This window comes from Miniopterus natalensis, chromosome 11 (genome assembly GCF_054644295.1).
Source record: "Miniopterus natalensis isolate mMinNat1 chromosome 11, mMinNat1.hap1, whole genome shotgun sequence".
Lineage (NCBI taxonomy): Eukaryota > Metazoa > Chordata > Mammalia > Chiroptera > Miniopteridae > Miniopterus > Miniopterus natalensis.
Genome location: NC_142091.1, coordinates 46409409 through 46430698, shown reverse-complemented (window position 1 = coordinate 46430698; position 21290 = coordinate 46409409). Strand labels below are relative to the sequence as shown.

At 48.2% G+C, this 21290-nt stretch overlaps 1 protein-coding gene across 1 annotated transcript in view; it reads left to right on the top strand.

Moving 5' to 3' along the window:
* Positions 1–21290, top strand: part of GALNT18 (polypeptide N-acetylgalactosaminyltransferase 18) — a 273895-nt gene that overhangs the window by 177884 nt on the left and 74721 nt on the right. The window lies entirely within an intron of this gene.

Genomic DNA, 21290 nt, shown 5'->3' with positions numbered 1-21290 from the left:
CAAATGCAGCCACTTATCTTGCCCATCTGCAGATGGATGGTACCGGCAAAGGAGGCATGGGCACTGAAGCCGAGGGTCCCCTGGGAATCCAGTGATTGATGCCATCCCCATTTCTGGAGCAGAGATAATTGGCTCCATGTTGTGTATGCATGCGCTCCTCCCGACACACTCCTTTCCAGAAGGACAAACTCCGTTTGTGAGGAGCCCATGAGAGATGGGAGCACTCTCCTCCCACTGCCATGCGAGTGGCAGAGTGGTAGCTAATCATTTGCCTGGCATCTCTGGGCACAGGTTGCTTGGAATAGCCAGGCTGCCTGGAAGTGACTCTGAATGTTGTTTCCTGGATCTTGCCCACTGCACACCACTCCCTGGGAGCAGGGGCCAGGAGTTAGGGACAGAAGTCCTCCACCCTTCTGGTGAGCAGTAGGTACAGCTGCTGGCAGGGGGGTAGGGTTCTCTCTGCAACATCCACAGGCACTGGACTAAAGGATCATGAGTGGCCTCGCCCTTTTCAGCAGCATAAGAGCACTGTGCCCACCAGACCACAGACCGTCAGCGTTCTCTCCCAGGGTTGGCCAGGGTGAGGGGAGGGAGGCACAGGAGTCAGCGGAGCCCATGGCACAGCTGAGCAGCTACCACAGCTTCTAGTTCTATGTCTGTCAAATTACATCCTGTTAGATTTGGTGCATCATTTCCTCTTGTTAAAGTATTTTTTTTTTTTTAATGTTTTCAGTTTCTCACTTAGAAAAGGAGTTAAATTTTCTTTACTCTGAGCTCCCAACCCCACAATCTCTGAGGTCAAACACATCATGATTTCCTGACTTTCTTCTGGATAACAAAGGATCTAGAAGCACCCCCTTTCCTGACTGTAAGTTTTGGAGACCTGCAGTGGATCAGGTAGAGATTCTTTTAGAGAGCCAGACCAGTCTGCCCCACTGTTTATTTCCCACAAACTTAATCAGCACTTTAAGGAGTGTCCATGTGGCTGTTAATGTGGCTCCTGGAGGAATGTGGGTAGCTCTCCAATTCTGCAAGTGGTCCCTTAAGTGTTCTGATAGAAGCAATAAAAAGAATTCATCTAATTGGGTGCACCCCGCTCTTAGAGACAGAAGTGAACCATTCTTTTATCTTCTCAGGAAGCCTTTCTGGATCACATTCTCTATGCTAAGTTCAGTGCAGGACCCCAGAGCTGTAACAACAAGCCATGGCACAGGCATCAAGGCTCTTACTGTCCAGTGGGGGAGATGGACTGGGAAACACTGGGCTTCGGGGAAGGACATCCAGCCTAGTCTGTGCAGGCTGAGCAAGGAAAGGAGGACGTCCTGAGACTTGAAGTTAGAAGTCACACAACAAACATGAAGAAGGAGCCCAAGTGTACTGTGACTACTTTAAGTGTTCTGAAAACTTTGGTTTGTGGGAATTCTGGGGCCTTACTGGTCATCTCCAAGATGAGTGAAGCCACCCACTTCCAGTCTGTGTCTCCCATCTCCTAGGATGCACCCCATTACTGGAAGGGTCTTGTCAAAGGAAATCTCTGATCACAACATGCCCCTGCTCAGAACTGTTCCATAGCTCCCTGCGGTGTGACCGCTTAAAGCCAGGACACCCAGCCCAGCATTTTGCATCTTCCATGGTTGGACTCCAGCCATTTCCTCTGGGCTCAGCTCACTACTGCCTTCCTGTGTCCTGTATCCAAGAACTACCTGAGTTCCTTCCCCAGCCAACCTTAACCCATTAAAGAGTGGGGCACTTAGTCCCACTGCAGGCACTGGAGCCAATTCTGTCCTGAGTTTGGGAAATTTTAAAGGTTTTTAGATCAGTAACTCAATGGTTCATACTCACATGGGTCCAATAGAAAGGAATTGGCAAGAAGTGGGACAAGAGCTGAAGACCTGTCCCATCATTGACCATCCAGCCACTCTGAGTCAAGTCAGGATTAGCCAGGTGACAGCACAGATTTTCCTGGTGACATCCAAGCCAGGTTGAGAAGCATATTTAAGAGTGGAAATGGGATCCAAGGCTGAAGTCTGAGAACTCTACCCAGGTACCAAATACAGTGAATCCCCGGTTGGCTTCCAGGTACCCATCATCATGGGCCTCATCTGGACTCCTCTTCCTCCCCTGCCATCGCACCCTAATGCAGCAAGGCTCCGGCATAAGGTGGAGGATGACAGCCGCAAGTCTTTCCAACTTGTTTGTTGGATGCTGCCCTTTGTACCAGAATTGTAACTGAGTTCTTGCTTTTCCATTTGAAAAAGCTCCTGATCCCCAGTCCAGATAGATGGGCCATGTTCTCTCCTGGAGAGTCCTCCTCTGAGTTTTTAACTGTCGTTGGCTGCCCACCTCCTGGAATGGGATCCATGCCATACCTACCTTAGGCACCACGTGCAACCTCATACTGACCACTGATACTGACCGTTGGCTGGGACCTGTTGCCAGGTTCCCCTGAGACTACATATGTCTGGTCCACCTTTTTCCCTCCCTGTGCTTCTGGGACCTTCCCCACCCACCCAAGGCCAATGGGCATATCTCACCTATCCCTTCCCATACAAGCTGCCTCAGGGCCAACACGGAAATTTTGGCTCCCACTCTCTGTCTTGTGCACTTGAGTTTGGGGTACAGGTACACAGCTTCCAGTTCTATGTTTGTTATATTACATCCTGTTAGATTTGGTGCATCATTTCCTCTTGTTAAAGTATTTTTTTTTAATCTATTACCATCCCTCCACCATCTTATTAGTTACAAATTTCGATGGGCGTTCCTTCTCTATCTTTATCTAAGCTACCAAGAAAAAATATATATCCAGGATGGAACTAAAGACAGAGTTTTTGCCTGCTGCTGGAAACTCCTTTTATATTGATGTGGAGCCATAAATCGACCTCTTTGGACATACATAGTCATTCAATTAGTGGTGATTTCACTTGATTATATAAGCATCCAGTCCACATTTTTCGAGCATCCAGTCCAGATGTTTTAAATTGGTGATTTTCTGGCAAAATGTTTTGTTTGGTCAGCACAGTATTTAAATTTAAACTCACATTAAAAATCAGATTTCTCACCAAGATATCTCGATTGCTGACTTCTCTTGAAAAATACTAATAATCAGCTGGAATTGAGTGGCAGATGCCTTTGTTAGATAGGCATGCTCTCTCTGCGGTTTACTACAGTTCTTGATTACTTGACTCACTTATGTTTTGAGCTTACAGCCTCCCTAAAGAATATGAAAGGAGACTTTGTCTAATGATCATTGTATTAGTTATCTATTGATGTGTAACGAATTACCCCAACTACAGCAGGTGAACACAACAAATACGTATATGTCACACAGTCTTTGAGGATCAGGAATCCAGAAGTGTTTTAGCTGTATGGTTCTGGATCATGAGGCTATAGTCAAGATGTTGCAGTTATCTGAAGGCTTGGCTGGGGCTGGAGGACCTATATGGATGTTTCCTCATGACACGGCAGCTAGCTTCCCCCAGAGTAAGTGATCCAAGGGAGAATGACTAAGATGAAATGTTTCTTATGACCTAGTCCCAGAAGTGACATACTTCCGCTTCTGCTATATTCTGTTCATTAGGAGCAGGTCACTAAGTCAGCCCACACTCAGGAAAAATGAACTGAGCTCCATTTCTTAAAGAGGGGAACATCAAAGACCTTGTGGACATACTTTTTATTTTTTAAAAAATATATCTTTATTTCAGAGAGAGGAAGGGAGAGGGGGAGAGAGAGAGATAGAAACATGGAAGATGAGAGTCATCAATTGGCTGCCTCCTGCACGCCCCCAACCAGGGATCAAGTCCACAACCCGGGCATATTCCCTGAATGGGAATCGAACCAAGATCTCCTGGATCTTAGGTTGATGCTCAACCTCTGAGCCACGCCCGGCTGGGCATGGACATACTTTTTAAAACCACCATAATCATTACATTGGATAAGGCATATAAAACTTTTAGCACTATGTACTTAATGCAGAGTAAGTACTTAATAAATGTTACTTATAATAATAATAGATAACACTATTTATTACCTGCCAGACAATCTTCTAAAAGCTTTACTTGCATTAACTCTTTAACCTCAAAACAACTCTACAGGTAGTTTTAATCATTAGTTCCCGTTTTACAGCTTAAAACACATGCCCAGTGAGGTAGAACAAATAGGCCAAGTTCACACACTAGTAAGTGGAGAGATGGGATTCAGACTCTGCTAGTGTAGTTCTAAAAATCTGTCCACTTAACCATCATAGTACACTGACTCACAGACTTTTATATTATTGTGGTTTGTAGTCATTATTGTTACATCGTTGCTGTTATTAAAACCCACCCCTTTACAATCTTGCTCCTTGCTCTTTGGATAAAGACAAACCTGTTAAACATGACTTATGGGGCCTCTTCTTCAGGGTTCACCCTCTCTCCCTCTCACTTGTTCTCACCCCTCACCACCCTGGTGCCCTCTGCCCTGGCTTCAAAAGCTGCAGCAATCTTAAGCACTGTACTCCTTCCATTTTCAGTATATTTGCACAGGCTGGTTTTATGTGCCTGGGTCGTCTTCTTTCCTCTCTTAACAAAGAATTCTTGCCTCTGTAATATTAAATCCCTTTTTGCCTATAGTGTGAATAATCCTTTCCCTTTTGGGGGGCTGAAACCACACGCATGCATCTGGTTGTCCAGCTCCTTTCTTATCCACATCGGTTTAGTGATATTACTTCCAGTGTGTCTAAGTGCCCTGACATGTGGTCTTTGCGGCCAGGAGACTGGAGTTGCCTGGTAACAGGCACTCTCCTCATGTTCATTTTTATCAAAGTAGTTAAATACCCAGAACTCTAAGATTCTGAGAGAGACAGCAGTGGGCATGGAAAGAACTCACTTTGAAGAAAGACATAAAGATCTGAATCCAGCCTCTGGTGCTTATTAAGTATGCGGTCTTGGACTCGTTGCTCTACACCTCAGTTTTCTCATCTATGAAATTCAAATACCAATAGCTCCTCTCAGGGTTGTTTTGAAGATTAAATAATGCCTATAATGTGTGGAGCACTTTAGTGCGGGAACATAGCAGTTATTTAATAAATGTTAATTTCCTTTCTCTTCCCTTCAAATCAGGCATTATTCTCATGGGCATAGAGGCAGTGACTGCAGAATGGAATTAAGGAGCTGTGCCTTCTCTTGGGGACCTCATACAATACGCCATTGGCCCCAGTCATGGTCCCCTTCTTGCTCATCTTAATTCTGTTCTTATGGATTCCAATCAGCTGCAATTCTGAATTCCCTTTCTGTTTCCTCTACATGACCTTTGGAAAACACGAGCCCCCTCAAGAGTTCCTCAGGGTCTGATTTTTCTGGATTTCATCCCATGTTCTCCCTGTTATGGATCATTGCTGGTTATACAAGCAGAATTTTCCTTCTGAAGGCCTCCTAAAGCCTGTAATCCATGAAATCACAGCTTTCTTTCCCGTCTGCTCTTTGGAATTTGTGTACCGAAGCCCAGGCTTTGGCTACACCCGGCCTGCCCCTCTGTGAAAAGATACAGACACTTCCCCCAAGGCTTCCCAGCGTTCCACTTCACCAGCTTCTTTATGGCTGGTAGGAACTGATGAGCCCAGAATAGCAATGTTGTTTTAAAAATATTTATTGCTCCCCTGCCATGTATCGAGCACTGTTTCAGCACTAGAAGTCAGTAGAGAGAGAAAGCCCATGCCTATATAGATCACACATTTTAGTTGTAGACACCACGAACAACATCAAAATAACCAAATAAGGATTAATATAATGTTTAGATAGTTAAAAATACTTGCAGGAAAATGAGACAGGGTAGGTGATAGAACATGTAGGGTGGAGAGGAGAAGATTGGAGGAATGGGATTATGAGATAGATGGTCCGGGAAAGCCTTTCTGAGGTCGTGATGTTCAAGCGGAACCTGGGCCCGGGGAGTTAGCCCTGCAAAGGCTAGGAGGAGACCCCTGAGGTGGTCAGGACGGTTGCAAAGGCCCAGAGCTGAGGAAAAAAAGGCTTTTAACCAGAACTCACAGAGTCCTAGAAGCACCAGGGGTGGTGCTGGGGGACTTCCTAATCCTCCTGAAATAGGCAAAAGGGTGACTGTGTGTCTGCCTATCTGCATGCGTGTGTAAGCGTGTGCGCGCGTGTGTGTGCTGCCTTTTCTCAGGGGGAAAGGCCTGTAGGTTTCATCAAACTCTCTGAGATCCCCAATTTGTACGAAGAGTAAACAACCATGGCATCGTTCCCTCTAGGCATGGGGGGAAGGAATTGTTAGCTTAGTAAGCTGTCAAACATCCTGCTTTGAGTGGGAAGCCTTCCCTTTGGCATCGGGGCAGCCAGGGCCATCCCTCTTTGCCTCCCCACCAGTGCTGCGAGCTGGGCCCAGAACAGCCTCGCTCTTGCTCATCTGGTCAGAGCGCCAGTGGCAGAGTGGAGACCCAGAGCTCCCTCCTGTTCTTCCCCCCTCCGGCTCCACCAAACACCCGCCCTAGGTTAGGTGGTTCCAGGCTGGAGGTGACCCTCCTCGCCCCAGCAGCCTGGTCCCCCAGCCTCGAGTTCCCTGCTCAGTGCCCTGCTGACCGCACTGCTAAGTCAGCCTCAGAGGAGAAAAGGGTTGTGTTCAAATCCCACCCCTATAGCTTCCTCTTCTGACTCTCGGGCGTCCTCCCTCCCTCCCTCCCTCCCTCCCTCCCTCCCTCCCTCCCTCCCTCCCTCCCTCCCTCCCTCCCTCCCTCCCTCCCTCCCTCCCTCCCTCCCTTCCCACACAGGCCTTCTTTCTCCACCATCCCTGCTGCTCTCCATAGAAACCAGCTCACACATTTCTCCTCTGGCATCACTTAATCTCTAAGCAGACTCCCTCTTCCCCTCCTCGGGGAAATGTTGCCCTCTTGATGCAGCCTTTGTGGATCCCAGGCCAGCATCGAGAAAGCCAAGCACTGCTTGTAAACACCATTGGCAGACCCGGCTGATGTCCTGCCAGTTCTTTGCTCTTTCAAAGTCAGTGGGAAAAAAGCAATAGGAGCACCACTTAGCTATCCCAGTTCCTCAGTGTCCTGCCCAGCCCTGAAAGATGTGCCTCTCTTTCTACGTGAGGTTGTCCAGCCCCAGGTGGGTTAACAGCAGAGGGAAGTAGCCGTTTAGGGCTGGATAAGGCTCAGTCATACCCCAGGAAGGTGACGCCTCTCCCACCTGGCTGTGCCCCCTCAGCGGTGACAATGCTGTCCTTATACCCCTCAGTGCTGGGGAGTCCCTCTTTAGTTGGTTGACATTTGCATCAGGGCATGTTCAGCATGCTGTGCCTACAGAAGAGCTAGCTTTCCGCTCGCATTTCCCCAGTGTTCCAGAACCTTCTCATGCTCTCCTCGTCTTGTTTCTTCACTCAGAGTTGGTCCCCTCCTTATATCAACTTGTCCTCCCTCCCTCCCTCCCTCCCTCCCTCCCTCCCTCCCTCCCTCCCTCCCTCCCTCCCTCCCTCCCTCCCTCCCTCCCTCCCTCCCTCTCCCTCCCTCTCTCCTGCTGTCGGTACTCCTCTTTTTTTTTCTTTTTTGCACCTTCCCTCTACTCTGTAGGAAGATACCTCTCAGAAGCTGTTTTTCAGGTCCCCTCCTTGCCCTCAGGGTGGTGAGCACTTACACTGCTGCGCCTCCAGCCGTCTCTCGCCTCTGGCGGGAAGGCTCGAAGCTCCTGAGGTCTGCCGTTGCCTCCCCGCCTTCCTCCCGGCTTATGGTTCCAGTTGGTCCATTCCATGGGGCTGTGGTAGAGACTGAATGAGATGCTATGGATGGAGCCCCTAGCACACAGTAGGTACCCAGACAGGCTAAGTTCCTTCTTCTTTCTGCTTTCCCTGGGGCCATCTTCTCCACTTCTGGTCCCACACAGTGACTTCTTTGTGACCAGGCTTTCATCCGTAGCTCTCTTGGCTAGCAGCATTGTAACCCAGCCACGGAGACAAGAGACCCCATGTACACCCGAAGTTCTATCTGCGGGTCCTTGCCCGGCCCAGGTTGTTGGGGACTGGATCTTATCTGACGGTGGGTGTCTGGAACTGTGGAACCATGTCATTATGCCGAATGAGTGAATGGTTTGAGAACGATGACAAAAAGCCCAGGCTTTGAAGCTAGAGACCTATGCAGGCTGATGCTATAGGGCCCATTCTGTGTGCTGAGTTCTCTTCAAAAAACTGGGTACCAAGTCAGATCCCGCTCAGGGGCCAAGCTCACCTTGCAGCTGGGTGACCCACGAGTTGTGTCCATGGTGAGAGCATCAGGGCTGGGCTTCAGCCTCGGGTGTCGTGGGGGGTGAGGAACCCATCACATGCCAGGCAGAGTCGGGCTGCGGTCAGCAAAGGCATCAGTGGTCCTGGTAGAGGCCCAGCCTCGTGTGCCTTCTCTACCCACCTCCAGCACGCTGACTCACGCAATGGTCTCTGGCCCTCGTTAGAGACCCGAGGAAGGCCTGACTGAGGCTTAGAGCCAAGTGAGGAACTCATAACTTATGTTATTTAGCAATAACAAAAACCTCACCTGCTTGGTTTCTGGAATGGGGCAGTTCTTTTTGCTGTTATAGTACATTATTAAATTAACAAGTTGATTTAAAAAAAAATCTTTCCTGACATTTCAGCCCACCTCTAAGAGGCCTTTAGGTGGGAAGACTCCAAATAAAGCTTCCTTACAGCTTCCTAATATTTTTGGCCCAGCCTTTAAGCCCTTCGCAATCTGTCCACCACTCACATATCCACCGTCCTCTCCCCTCACTTAATCTGCACCCCCACATTTAACCTTAACCCACATGTGGCATGCCTGCTACTCTTCCCCCAAATGGGGCGCACGTTCACGCCACTTGGCCTCTACGCACGCCGTGTTTTTCCACCTGGACACTCTTTCTTTTCCTCTACCTTCCCAGCAAAGCCCCCACATCCATCCATTTGAGACAAACTGAAATGTCCTATAAAGCTTGTCCATCCTGCCCGAGAGTATCACAGCACCCGTGACAACCACCTTTAGCACATATTTCCATGCACTGAAACGATCTGTTTAATTATTTCTTCCCACTACTCTGAGCCTCTCGAGGGTGGAGCTCCGACTTACCCCACATCCCAGCGTCGATCACCTGCTGGGCACTCAGAACACCTGAACCAGAGGAGCGGGCAGGGCCATGAAGTGAGGGAGAGTGTTTTCAGTGTTGAGGGCATGTCTATTGGGGAAGTAATACCTCTTTGGTTTTCTGAAATAAGTCTCACTAGAGGAATATGATGATATATGTTGCTGAAATAGAGGGGTCTGAAGAAAAATCAATAATTTCAAAAGGCCTGGTAAAAACGTGCTGGCAGCCTGCTAGCTGCAAAGGTTTCAGACTCTGGAGGGCAGCTCCTCGTGAGGCTATTTACCTCCTGGTCCTGAGCCTCCTGGCCAGTGGGTGCTGCACCTGTACTTGCATTTAGGTGGGTCATTCTCACAGCCCCTCTAAGCCCCAGGCCTTGCCTTGGTAGCTGCAAAGGAAGAGAAAGGCACATACAGGGTGGGCAGGAAAACCCACGTGGGCCAGGTGGAGTTCAGAAACAGACCCAGGTTAGCACTGTAAACTTAAAAAAAAAGTCAGGCCCTGGCCAGTTTGCTCAGTGGTTAGAGCATCGACCTGAGGACTGAAGGGTCCCAGGTTCGATTCCACCCAAGGGCATGTACTGGGGCTCATGTGAGAGGCAACTAGTAGATGATAGATGTTTCTGTCTTTCTCTCTCTCTCTCCCTTCCAGTCTCTCTGAAAAGCAATGGAAAAAATATCCTTGGTGAGGATTAACATAATAAATAAATAAATAAATAAATAAATAGTCAGTGCTCTCAGCAGTTGATTGTTTTTAGCGACAGGCCTTGCCGTACTCAAGTATGTAGCAAGTTTTATCAGACAGCTCTGTACCAGGAACATGGGCAATGGCTTCCCAGGGTCCGATGCTGGATCTGAGTCTCCCTCAATCCCAGCCTCTCCCAGTCCCACTGGAACCTGAAGCATGAATAGAAAAGGTTTTGCCTTGGGGGCTGTGCTAGTGCTCCCTTCACTCAACCCCATCTCTGCTCAGTTTTGTGGCCAAGGCTAAGCATCTCTAGGCCTAGAGGGCATGGAGGGACTCTTGAGGCCTGACCCTTCCTGCCAGGGGGGCTGCCTGCTCCCCTTGGCTGTGAATGGTTGACAGGTTGGGGTGGGAAGTGGGTTGAGACTGAATATGGAGTAGCCACATTTTGAGTGGCCCTAGAGGAGGAGCCATGGTGTTCTGTGCCTGGGGAAATCCCAGGGTAATTTGCTGCAGCCCCAGCTTTCCCAGATAATGCGGGAGTCTCTGCTCCCAGCCTCAGCACCTTCTTTTGAAAGGGAGGAGAGGAACAAAGGACTTCAGACTAATGAACAAATAATAGTAGAATTATTAAGTACTTAAACATGCCAGGCATTATCTCACAGAACTCTACAGCAACCCCAAGAGATAGGTAGCGTTATTCTCATCTCCAAGATGAGGAAACAGTTTCAGAGAGGTCAAGTCACCTGCCTACAGTCACAGAGCTGCTAAATGGCTGCACCGGGGATTAAAATGAGGCCTCTTTCTCCCCTGAGCCTTGCTCTTTCTGTTCTACATAACATCTTTCAATAAAGAAATAAAAACTAGAGGACTAAGAGCAGGGCCCTTGAGTTCTGCCTTGTCACATACTCCTTCACGGGATCTTCCCCTTTGAGAATAGATTGCCTGAAGGTGTTCTGTGAGCCGAGGAAAAGAGCATCTGGCCTCCTGATCTGACAAGCACAACAGCGAGCTAGGCTGTAAATATGTGTGCGAAGCCCCCTGGGTCCCCTGAGTCCGGAATCAGCCTGGCTGAGGCTGCTGGTCACACAGCCTGAGCAGCAGCGATTTGCAGAAGTACACAGCTGACTTACAGCCTGTGGGAGCCTTAGCTCTTCCCGGGAGGGCACTCAGGGCTGTGCCAGCAGGACTTGGACCCAAAGACTAATGTTGGTCTTCACTTGGTTGCCTAGCACCCTGTGTCTGTGTTCCAAGGAGAGAAAAATCCCTTTCCTACTCCTAGCCTTTCCTCCATTTGGAGAGCTGCAGATGAAAGAAGGCTTCCCATAGAACCTGAGCTAGGTCAGATGAGGCAGAAAGAATGTTCCAGGCAGAGGGAACAGTTAGTGCAAAAGCACTGTGTCACCAGCGAACTTGGTATAAGTCAACAGCAATAGTGGGGAGGGGTTCTGTAAATCAGGCATTTACAGAAGCATAGAATCCTGGAATCTCAGGGTCATGGGAGTTACTACCTGAGGATCACAGACTCTAGGGATCTCAGACTCTTGAAATTTTGGGCTCAGATTATAAACTCTTGGGCTCTCAGTCATGAGCTTTAGGATCAGCAAGTTTCTGAGTTAGGCAGCACTTTGATCTCTCCGAGTCTCCCACAAAATAAGTTAGGACCAAAAGTCCACTTGGCCCCTGGCTTGATTGCCAATGGCAACTACCCTCAAGAGCCGACCGATAGGGGTGGGAGGGCCTGGCCCTTCTGGAATCCCTTTGCCTGATGGGATACCAGGGAGGCTTGTTCTCAGCTTGGAATTAACCTGCTTCAAATGCTGATGCCAGCATTCCCCAGGGCTTTGGATGCTTGGTCACACCCTTCCTAGAGGCTCACGGGAGCTTACCTACCCGGCACTCCAGGGTTGGAGGGGCTGGGGCTGCAGACTGTCCACTCTGTCTGGATGCAGCTGGTGTCAATCACCCTCAAGGCATTTTTAATAAGTCCCGGGATTCCTGCTGAAAACCATCAGAGCAGCCAGAGTATTTTATGCCCTTTAAGTAATTTCACAGCATTTGGGCTGCAGCCCCACCTTTACTTTATAGAAGTTTCCTCCTTATACAGCCCCAGGGAGCACAAAGGCAAGCTGGCTCTTTTCCAAGGTCATTTAGCCCAGGAAGACAACTGGTTTCTATTAGTCCATTATTCTCACTTTTGTTTTCTGAATTGCTCACAGTGGACATGGAGTGGGTGAAACAGAGAGCCTGGAGCTCTGGCCCTGGAAGAAGGAGGGTTGGATTCTCTTCCTGGCTGTGCTGATTGCCAGCTCTGTGACCTTGGGCAAGTCTGGGGTGTCAGGAGCGAAGAAGGTGTAAGAGTTCCGAGTCCCCTGCCTAGAGCTGAAGGGTGCAGTTGGACCTGTGAACACTTAGATTGGTTCAGGCAGCCTTTTGTCCTGGGCCCCATAATGGATAGATTTCCCACCACGATTGTATGTGAACCCCAAAGGTGAGTAACAAACACTCTAGGAAATCCTCACCCAAACTTAGGCCCTCTTCTGTCATTTCTTGGTCTTGCTTGCTCAGGGATTTGTATCCCAGAGAAATTGGATTTTGTGTGTGAATACTTCATATCAGCCTTCTAGTCAAAAAGAAGCTGAATTTGGCAGCCTAATCCCTACTTTTCAGAGAGAGAGAGAGAGAGAGGGAGAGAGAGAGAAATATCTGCATCCAACACATCCCTGACTTGCCAGGGGACTATTTTTATATCATCTGCTGCAATTATCTTCAGAAACCAGTTCTGACCATTTTGTTGCAGAATACAGGATCTTTTGGAAAATAAGTCATTTTTATAGCAGGTAAGAGGGCATCAGTGGATGTTGAGAGCCTGGCTTTGGAGACCACTAAGCAAGAAGTGCATATTTCTTGTGGGTTTTTGTGGTCACCAATGCCTGGCTATGACACAAAGAAGTAGACCCAGAGACAGGCGGCTGTCTATTAGGTTATAATTCTGGTACTTTCTATAACTTGCTAAGACTGAATTAATGCTTGGAGCTTCCCAGGAAGATTGTGACACTTTGCTTAGGTCCTGTAACCATATTTATATATCATCGGTGGGACTCCTGGGTAGAACTTTCCTTTCCCCAAGTCCTGAGTAAGGAGAGCAATTTAAGGCCATTTCACATCTACTTCAGTATCAATTGACTTTGAAGAAGTGCAACTATTAAGGGAGCTGGACAGAAGTGCAGCTGTCAGGCACACTGGACAGAAGAATAAACCACATGGAAAGCATTTGCAAACTGCCCAGGATTTGAAAGCTTGTCTGGAGAGGAACACAAAAAACAAAGCTGCCTGGGCTGAGGGCTCAGGCTGGTCTGTTCTCTGGACCCCAGCTACCCAAGTCCAGCTCACCATCGTTCATCAGCAGGGCCGCCAGAGTCCAGAGGCCCCCTCCAGATTCTTCAGGGGTGGGGATCTGGTGGCATCTATGTGTATTTATCTTTTAGCTTCTCAGGTGAGTGGATGATCAGCTAAAGTTGACAACCATTGCATCCTAATGAATAATCTCTTCTTTAAAGTGTGTGGACATATTATTTGTGTTTCAATGGCCCTAAATGGCTTTAGAGGAAAGTCAGTTAATCTTCTGATCTGAGGAAGACCAGCTACTTTTCACTCAGAGAAATAAGCAGAAATGTGCTGTGCTTTTAATCTTTAAACGAGCACCACTGGAGACTAGCAGTTATTAGCACTTCTCAGCGGGGGTGTTCACACTCCCTTCCCAGGCAACTGGAGGGAGGGTGTGGCAACTCTAATCCGGGCTGGGCGGCTTGTGGGGAGGCACTGAGCTAGAAGAGGGCAGGGCTGAAACTGTAGGGTAGGCAGAGGGGACCGAAGGCAGTGCCCTGTGCAGGGGGAGGGGGCAGCTGGGGAACTGCAGGGGACAGTCCAAGGCATCAGGTCCAAAGATGGCCACACGGTAAAAGAAAACAGACTGCAAAGCGAAGGGTCTGCAACTGAGGGCAGCCAGACGGAGCCCGTGGGCTTGGGAGAATGGGGAGAAAAAGGATCTGGCCAGGTCGTGGGGAGCCTTTTCCAGGCAAAGTCTTCGGCCTTCTGTTAAGAGCTGGAACCTCACCTAATTCCGGAGGAGACTCCTTCCCACCCATTTATGTCAGTTGTTACCAGGCTTGGCTGCCCACCAGAATCTCACAGGGAGCTTGTATGAAATTCAGAGCCTCTGGTCCTGCCCCAGATCTAATAATTTGACTCTGCATGGGGTGGTGCCCTGGAACCTGTGTTTTTAACCAGCTGATTCTCAAGCATGTGAGTTTTTTATCCTAGGGAGATAATATGCAGTGTAGAGGTACAGAGTGTGGACTCTGGGGATAGCGTGGTTGGATTTAAATCTCACTCCACTACTTCCTACCTGGGTCCCATTGTTTCCTTATCTTCAAAATAGAATGATAATAATAGTAATTACATCATAAGGTTGTCAAAAGGCTTAAATGAGATAATATATGCAAAGTGCTTAGAATAATGTGTAGTGCATCATTTTTATTATTATTTCTTTTATTAAACATTAACCAGTTAATGCAGAGATGTAGGGGTAGAGGGACATAAGTAATCATACACATAGACATACACACTGTATACATAAGTTAAGGGTTGAAAAAATTCGCATGGTTTTAAGGACCAGGCAAGAGGGAAGCAACTGCTGGGACCATAGCAACTTGGAGAACGTATGACTGTCTTAGTTTGGGTTCTACCAGAAGTGGATCTTGAGACAGGACTCAAGGCCAACTCATTTGTTTGGGAGAACACCCCTGGAAACAGTGAGGGCCTCAGACCTGAGACAGGGCAGAGAAGAAAGCAAATATATTGTGGATGACAAACAAGGTACTGTTTTGGGCCCTGGGGCCCAGTCATCCTGGGAACCACCAGGAGGCTGTGTACAACTGTCCTCAGTAATGTCTCACCTGAGGAGCAAGGAAGCTGGGATGTGTTAGTCTCCTAGGGCTGCTGTAGCAAAGGACCACCAACTGGGTGGCTTAAACAACAGAAACTGCCTCACAGTCCTGGAGGCTGGGGATCCAGGACCAAGGTGTTCCTTGCCTTGTAGATGCGTCACTCCAGCCTACGCCTTTGTCATCATGTAGCATTCTCCCTGCAGACCTGTCTTCATGTGGCTGTCTTCCTATAAGGACATCAGTCAGATTGGATTAGCGGCCCCTCTACTCCAGTATGACCTCAGCTTAGCCAATTACTTTTGCCACAACCCTATTTCCAGATTAGGTCACATCCTAAAATACTGGGGGTTGAGATTTCAACACATGAATTTGGGAGGGGGGCACAAGTCAACCTATAACATGGAGTATTTATGCCCCAACTTCTGGCCCTAATGGATTAAGGATTGTAGAGATAACTCCTAATAGCTGCTGTAGCGAGAGAAAGCCCTCAGGCAGAGAGAAGGAAGCCAGCAGTGTGTGTGAGAAGGTGAGTGCCAGGGGGCACCATAGTCAGGAGCATTAAACCACGCACAGGCCCTTCTGAGCTTGGGCCCCGTGCAGCTACTCAGACGGCACCCCCGTGAAGCTGGCCTGCTGGCAGTACTTGTCACAGAGCCCTTCTGAAGGGACAGCTCCTACTCAGCTCAGCAAAGCTTCTCCAACTCGGTGCTATTGACAGTTTGAGCTGGATGATTCTTTATTGTGGAGGGCTGTCCTGTGCATTGAAGGATGTTAAGAGGCATCCATGCCCAGGATCACCCTCCCAGTTGTGCACCAAGCGCCATGTCTCAGGCCCGGGAGACCTGTCATTTCAGAGGCCTCAGTGCGTGGAAGCACTGAATCAGTTTCTGATTTTCTTTTTCAAAAATCTCTCTCCCTCTTCCTTCCTCTACTCTTCCCCACTCCTTCTTCCTCCATTCTTCCTCTTCCTCCCTACACCCTCTCTTTGTTCCCCTCCCTCCACCTCTCCTTCTCCCCCTCTCCCCCGACCTTCTTTACCCCCTCAGTGAAGTACATCACATACCTTTTAAACATCCAGTAGAAAGAATGTTTCATATGGGCTGTCCTGTTCACAGTTATTGCCACAGCAGCTAGATCAGTACCAGGTACATAATGAATGCTCAATATTTGTTGAATGAATGAATGAGTGACGGGTGGCTTCTCCCTTCACCCCTGCTTCCCACAAACCTGGAGCAAACATGGGAAATGATCACCTGAGCAGTGAGCCGGGGTATGTTCTCCATAGCAAGCCCTAGTCGGCCGTTTTGCAAAGTGCCTGTGCAGCTGCCTTCCAAAGAATGAAGCCCCATCGGGCATCAATTTCCTGATTCTTTATTTTCCTTTATGCAAGAGATAAAGAGTATCTCATTAGGTAGTTTAAATCAGACTAAGAGCCATTGGTACCAGACTTCTGCTCAGCCTACAGTTCGTTTCTTTTAGGGTGACTCCGTGGAGCTAACTGCCTTTTATGGGAGCGGTACAAGGGACATATATAGGAAGGAAAGAAAAGGCTCTGTTTGACCAAGCTGGTGAATTTTTATGGAGCGAGAGCAGGCAAGCAGCCCTCACTTAGCTGGCTCCAGGGGAGGCACCACACGGGGATGCTGGAGAGTGATCTGTGACCTCCTAGGAGGCGAATAGTGTTCCATCAGCACACTTCGGGCCTGCTGATTTACAGAGGTCATCCAGATGTCAGCAAAGCAGGGATTTGTGGACAGCAAGAAAGGGCTGGAGGAGCAATACAAGCAGGATAACACCTGGCCCCATGCAGGGTGCAAATTGTATTTCTTTGTTAGAGCTGGTGCTATCTGCAGCTCTGCCATTGATTCTAAATTGGCAAAGTCACAGAGAACTAACTTCTTACCTCCCCTTTCCTCAACACATTAAGACAAACATGAAATACAGCCTTCTCCTTCTTTCCACAATTATATTTCTGTCATGCTCTGCCAAGACATTTTATTAAAAGTTGTTTATAGATATTTCAAAAAATAGTTAAAGGTAGCTTACGTAGCAAATAAATAAATAAAATGGAAAAGATAACACAGATTTTAGGCTAAAACTTGAAAATCAAAGCTACAGCAAAGGTAGAGAAGCAAAAATGCTCATAGAACCCTGTGATTCGTCGTTATATTTGTCTCTGAGCTTCCTGGCAGCTTTGGTAAAAAGATAAATGTGATGGGTTATGTGTTTATGTTTAAGTGTAAGGAAAAGCAGAGGTCTTTATATGTTTTTGAGCTGTTTTCTGAGATTTATCATATATTACATATAATATGTAATAAGCAATATCTTAGACAATAATTTTCTAACAAATACAGAAGTACTTTTGAAATATTTCTTGCTTTGGCAATTGACAAAGGTTGTAGGAAAACATGAAAACCTTATTAGGTAAAGTTATTCTGCAAAGATTGAGCCAGTGTTATCCAGGGTATTATAGGCCTTTTCAAATTTTTTGAAAGCAATTGTTTGGTTAGGGCTAAGGGAATCCTCTCTTCTAATCAGCAGCCAATGTTTGGGATGTAGCTGGCTGAGAACAGAATTTTTCTCTAGCTGATGCACCAGAAACCTTTATTCTAGTTCACTGTTAACAGAGCTCAGAGGTACAAAGGGGCAAGCAGCTCCTACAAGAAACAAAGCCTTTTCATTTCTCGCTGCCACCTTCTGAGCTGGCTCCTCTGTGTCTGAATTAATTTCCTGTGCCTCAGGAGTTCACAATCTTATTTTAACCCCAGCACCATACCAGAACAATAGATCCTGTTTTGATAGCTTTTGAGTATAACAAACCACCCCAGAAGTTAGTGACTTAAAAAACAGCAACCATTCATTGGCTCATAATTCTGCAATAAGGGCTGGGACCGTAATTCTGGTAATTCTGTAAGAGAGGCAGTTTGTCTTTGCTGTACGAGGTGTCAGCTGGGCTCCCTGCGTTCGCAATCAGCAGAGATGGTCTCGCTCACATGTATGGAGCCTCAGTGGTGTAGCCTAAATGATGGGACTCTCTGGGCCTGTCATCCACAAGGAGGCTGGCTTGGGCTTCCTTACTTAGGGCAACAAGGGAACGAAAGCAGAAGCCGCAAGGCCTCAAAGCCTGAGACTCACAGGAGGTCCCTCCTGCTGCACCCTATTGTCACATGGTCAGCCCAGAGTCAGTGTGTGAAGCAGCCATACAAGGATGTGAACCCAGAGAGGTGGGATTCTTAGGGGATCGTTTGGTGGCAACCATCCAGAGCCCAGTTCCATCAACACCATGGTAACAGTGGTCCCCAGACAGTGAGTCTCACCTGAGGGGCGAGATACTACCCCAGTTCTCACTCCAAGTTCTGTACATGTGCCACTTAACTGTCAAATATCAGGCTTTATGTGCTCTCCATTTAATATTTTCCAAAAAATATATATGAGGGGTTGACTTTGAAGTGATGCCACAGTGTTTTAAGAGATCTCCTGTCAACCACACTTGAAGACCTTGCCAGCATGGGGCACACTGAGTTATGCTGCTGTGTGACCAACTTCCTGACATCTGTGAGACAGTGGCCTCCCCTGTGCAATCCAAGATCACGGGGCCATTTTCATATCAGCTCAAGTGAGATATACAGCATGTGGGTGGCAGCCCCAAAGTCAGCTGAATTTTCTCTGGGCTGGACTGAGAACTCTTGACAGCCCCCACTGGCCCTAGATCTGGACCAGGGTCTCACTGTTTAAAAGGATGACTCCAATGACAATGAAGTCCATGGGCTTAGCACTTGCAGAAGCTGGAACTGAAAGGGTTAGATAGCAGACGTTGGATGATAGGATCAGGGGGGGAAATATTTTGACTTTGGATAAACAGTATCAATCTTTTAAAAGATGAATTAAAGAGAAGTAAAGGTAAGAGCTTATATTTTGGCTCAGAGCATGCGTGTGCACTCACACAGCAAGTGTGCACGCATGTGCCCACTCACGCATGCGTCCATGAAGAGACCCGATGTGGAAGCTTCACTTAGCAGCACCACGTGGAGAGAACCTGTAGGTGTGTGTTCCCAGTAAACTCAATTTGAGTCAAAAGTAGGCAAAGATAATGTGACCTTAAACGTCATGAATAGGGGCATAGATTCTAGAATAAGGGAGTGATTAATTCCCTCTATTCTGCATAGTCCAATTTGCTCCAGAAATATTAAGCCAATTTCTAAGTGCATAGATTAAAGGTGTTAGAGAAAATCTAACATATCTAGAGGGAAGTTCAAGATGATAAAAGAACTTTGACTCATGATATATGAGGAAACATGAGGAGGAACTAAAGACATTTGACCTAAAGACATTTGAACTAAAGGACCGAAGGGTGGTCTTCAAATCTAAATGACTGTCATATGGAAGAGGGACTTGATCTGCCCTCTATGGCTACAAAATAAGGGTTGGACCAGTGAGTGGATGGTTGAAGCACCTGGGTATTTAGAGGACAAAAGAGGAAAGAGCATTTCATGCTGGAGTGGCCCAGTGAGGAGTGGACTGCAGAGAATCCCTGTCTCTGGAGGGGCTGGATGATCGCTCATCAATATAGGCAGAGGAGGTTCAAACCTTAGCTAGGTAATTGGTTCACAACTAACTTTAAAACCTTGTCAACTAACTCTGAGGCCTTGGGATTCGTAGACTTGTCCAAGGACACAGAGCAAGTTACTGGCTGTCCAGGACCAGAACCTCCTGCCTCCCTCTCAGCATTTCGGCCTCAATGCCCAGTTTCCTCACCTCCCAGAGGATAACTCAAGCAGGGTACAAAAAGCAGCCTCGGGCCACATCCGATTCGTCCATCCAGGCTGGTTCGTTTGGGCAGTGTCATGTGTAACGAGACTGGAAATCAGGGCCCATAGAAGGGTGTACCAATTCTGGCAGTGACCATCATTGAGCCCTACTGCCCTCCTGGCATGAGGCCCTTGCCCATGTTTATAGCTTCTACTTGGCTGCCATCGCCTTGCTGCTTGCAGACTTCTAACCTGGGGTCAGGGCAGAGAAGGAAGAGATGGCCCTGGACCAGAGCATGTGGTCCAGAAGGCTTTGTCAGCCAGAGATGGATGCTCAGATTTCTAGAGACAGTCAGGTCCCCCCTCCCTCACAACTCCCAAGGTGATGGAAACTGTGGAGGGTGGGAGGGAAGGGAGCTAACTTGTTTTTAGCATTTATTATGTGTTTCGGATTTTTCACACGTTAATCCCATTTAATCCTCATAACAGCCTAGTTTTCTGGGACTACAAAGTACCATAAACTAGGTGGGCTCGAACAGAAATGTATTGTCTCGCAGTCCTAGAGTACAGAATAAGGTGTAGGCAGGGCCGTGCTCCCTCCGAAGGGGGAGGAAGGATCTGTTCCAGGCTTCTCTCCGAGTTTCGGTATCCTTAGGTGTTGGCTGGTCGATGGCATCTTTTTACATCTCCTCACCTGTCTTCCTCTGTGCATGCCTGACTCCGTATCCATCAGTCATACTGGATTAGGACCTAATGCCCTTATCTTGACTGAATCTGCAGACTCTAATTCCAAAAAAGGTCACATCCTGAGGTACTGGGGGTTAGACTTCGGCATGTATTTTTAGACGACACCGTTTAACCCATAACAGTTCACCCTATAGTCACCCCAAGTTCATGTCCTTCTAATATGCAAAATAAATTCATCCCACACAGCATCCTTTTGGACATCCAGAGCTGGTTCAGTAACAGGCCCAGGGGCATCACGCTAATTCCTGCAAAGCAGACTTAAAGTGCGGCGTTGTTGCCTCCAGCTGCTCTGCTCTAGCTCCTACACTCTGCTTCTGCATGGGGCACATCTACCATGTACCCGGCACTGTGCCAGCTGCCTCCTGCCCTTTTCTCAAACCTAGTGGCCTGCTTACCTGGTGCGGCCCCAGACTGGCCACCAAGGGACACAGAGCTCCTTCTCTGATAAGGACGGGGCTCAGCCCAGGGGGGTCTGCCCAGGGCCTGGCTGAGAAGATGGGAGGAGGGGTAACCGAGAGGCAGGTGCTGAAGAACACAGGAGGAGAGTGGAACCTGAGTTCTGGGGAGGTGCTGTGGTCACAGGTGGGAGAATGTGACCCACTCAAGTCATTTTGGGGGAGGGTCCCTCACAGGCTGTTTTCTGCGCCGCCGCGGAGAACACATGAACCTGGCTGCTGTGCTCCCACTCGCTGAGGGGCGAGGGCCCCGCTCCGCTGCTGCAGGCCTCACTTACAGCGTGAGGGAGGAGGGGATTCAGTGTGCAGCCGGCAAACCGACGGCAGCTGCCTGCGGAGCACAGCTCCTAGAGACCAGGCAGGAGTGGGTCCTGGGCTGTCATCTTCGAAGGCGCAGCTTTCTTTGGGGATTGGGGAGGACTGATGGAGGGCACTGGGACGAAGGAGGCCACTGAGCCGTTGAGAAGAACGTGGCTTTTGCGGTCATTAGACTCGGCTTAAAAGCACACTGCCACGCACAAGCTGCGTGACATCGGACAAATGATAAACCCTCCTGAGCCTCATTTTCCCATGGGCTCGTTGTGAAGATTAAACAGTGAATGTGTGTGAGGCACGTGA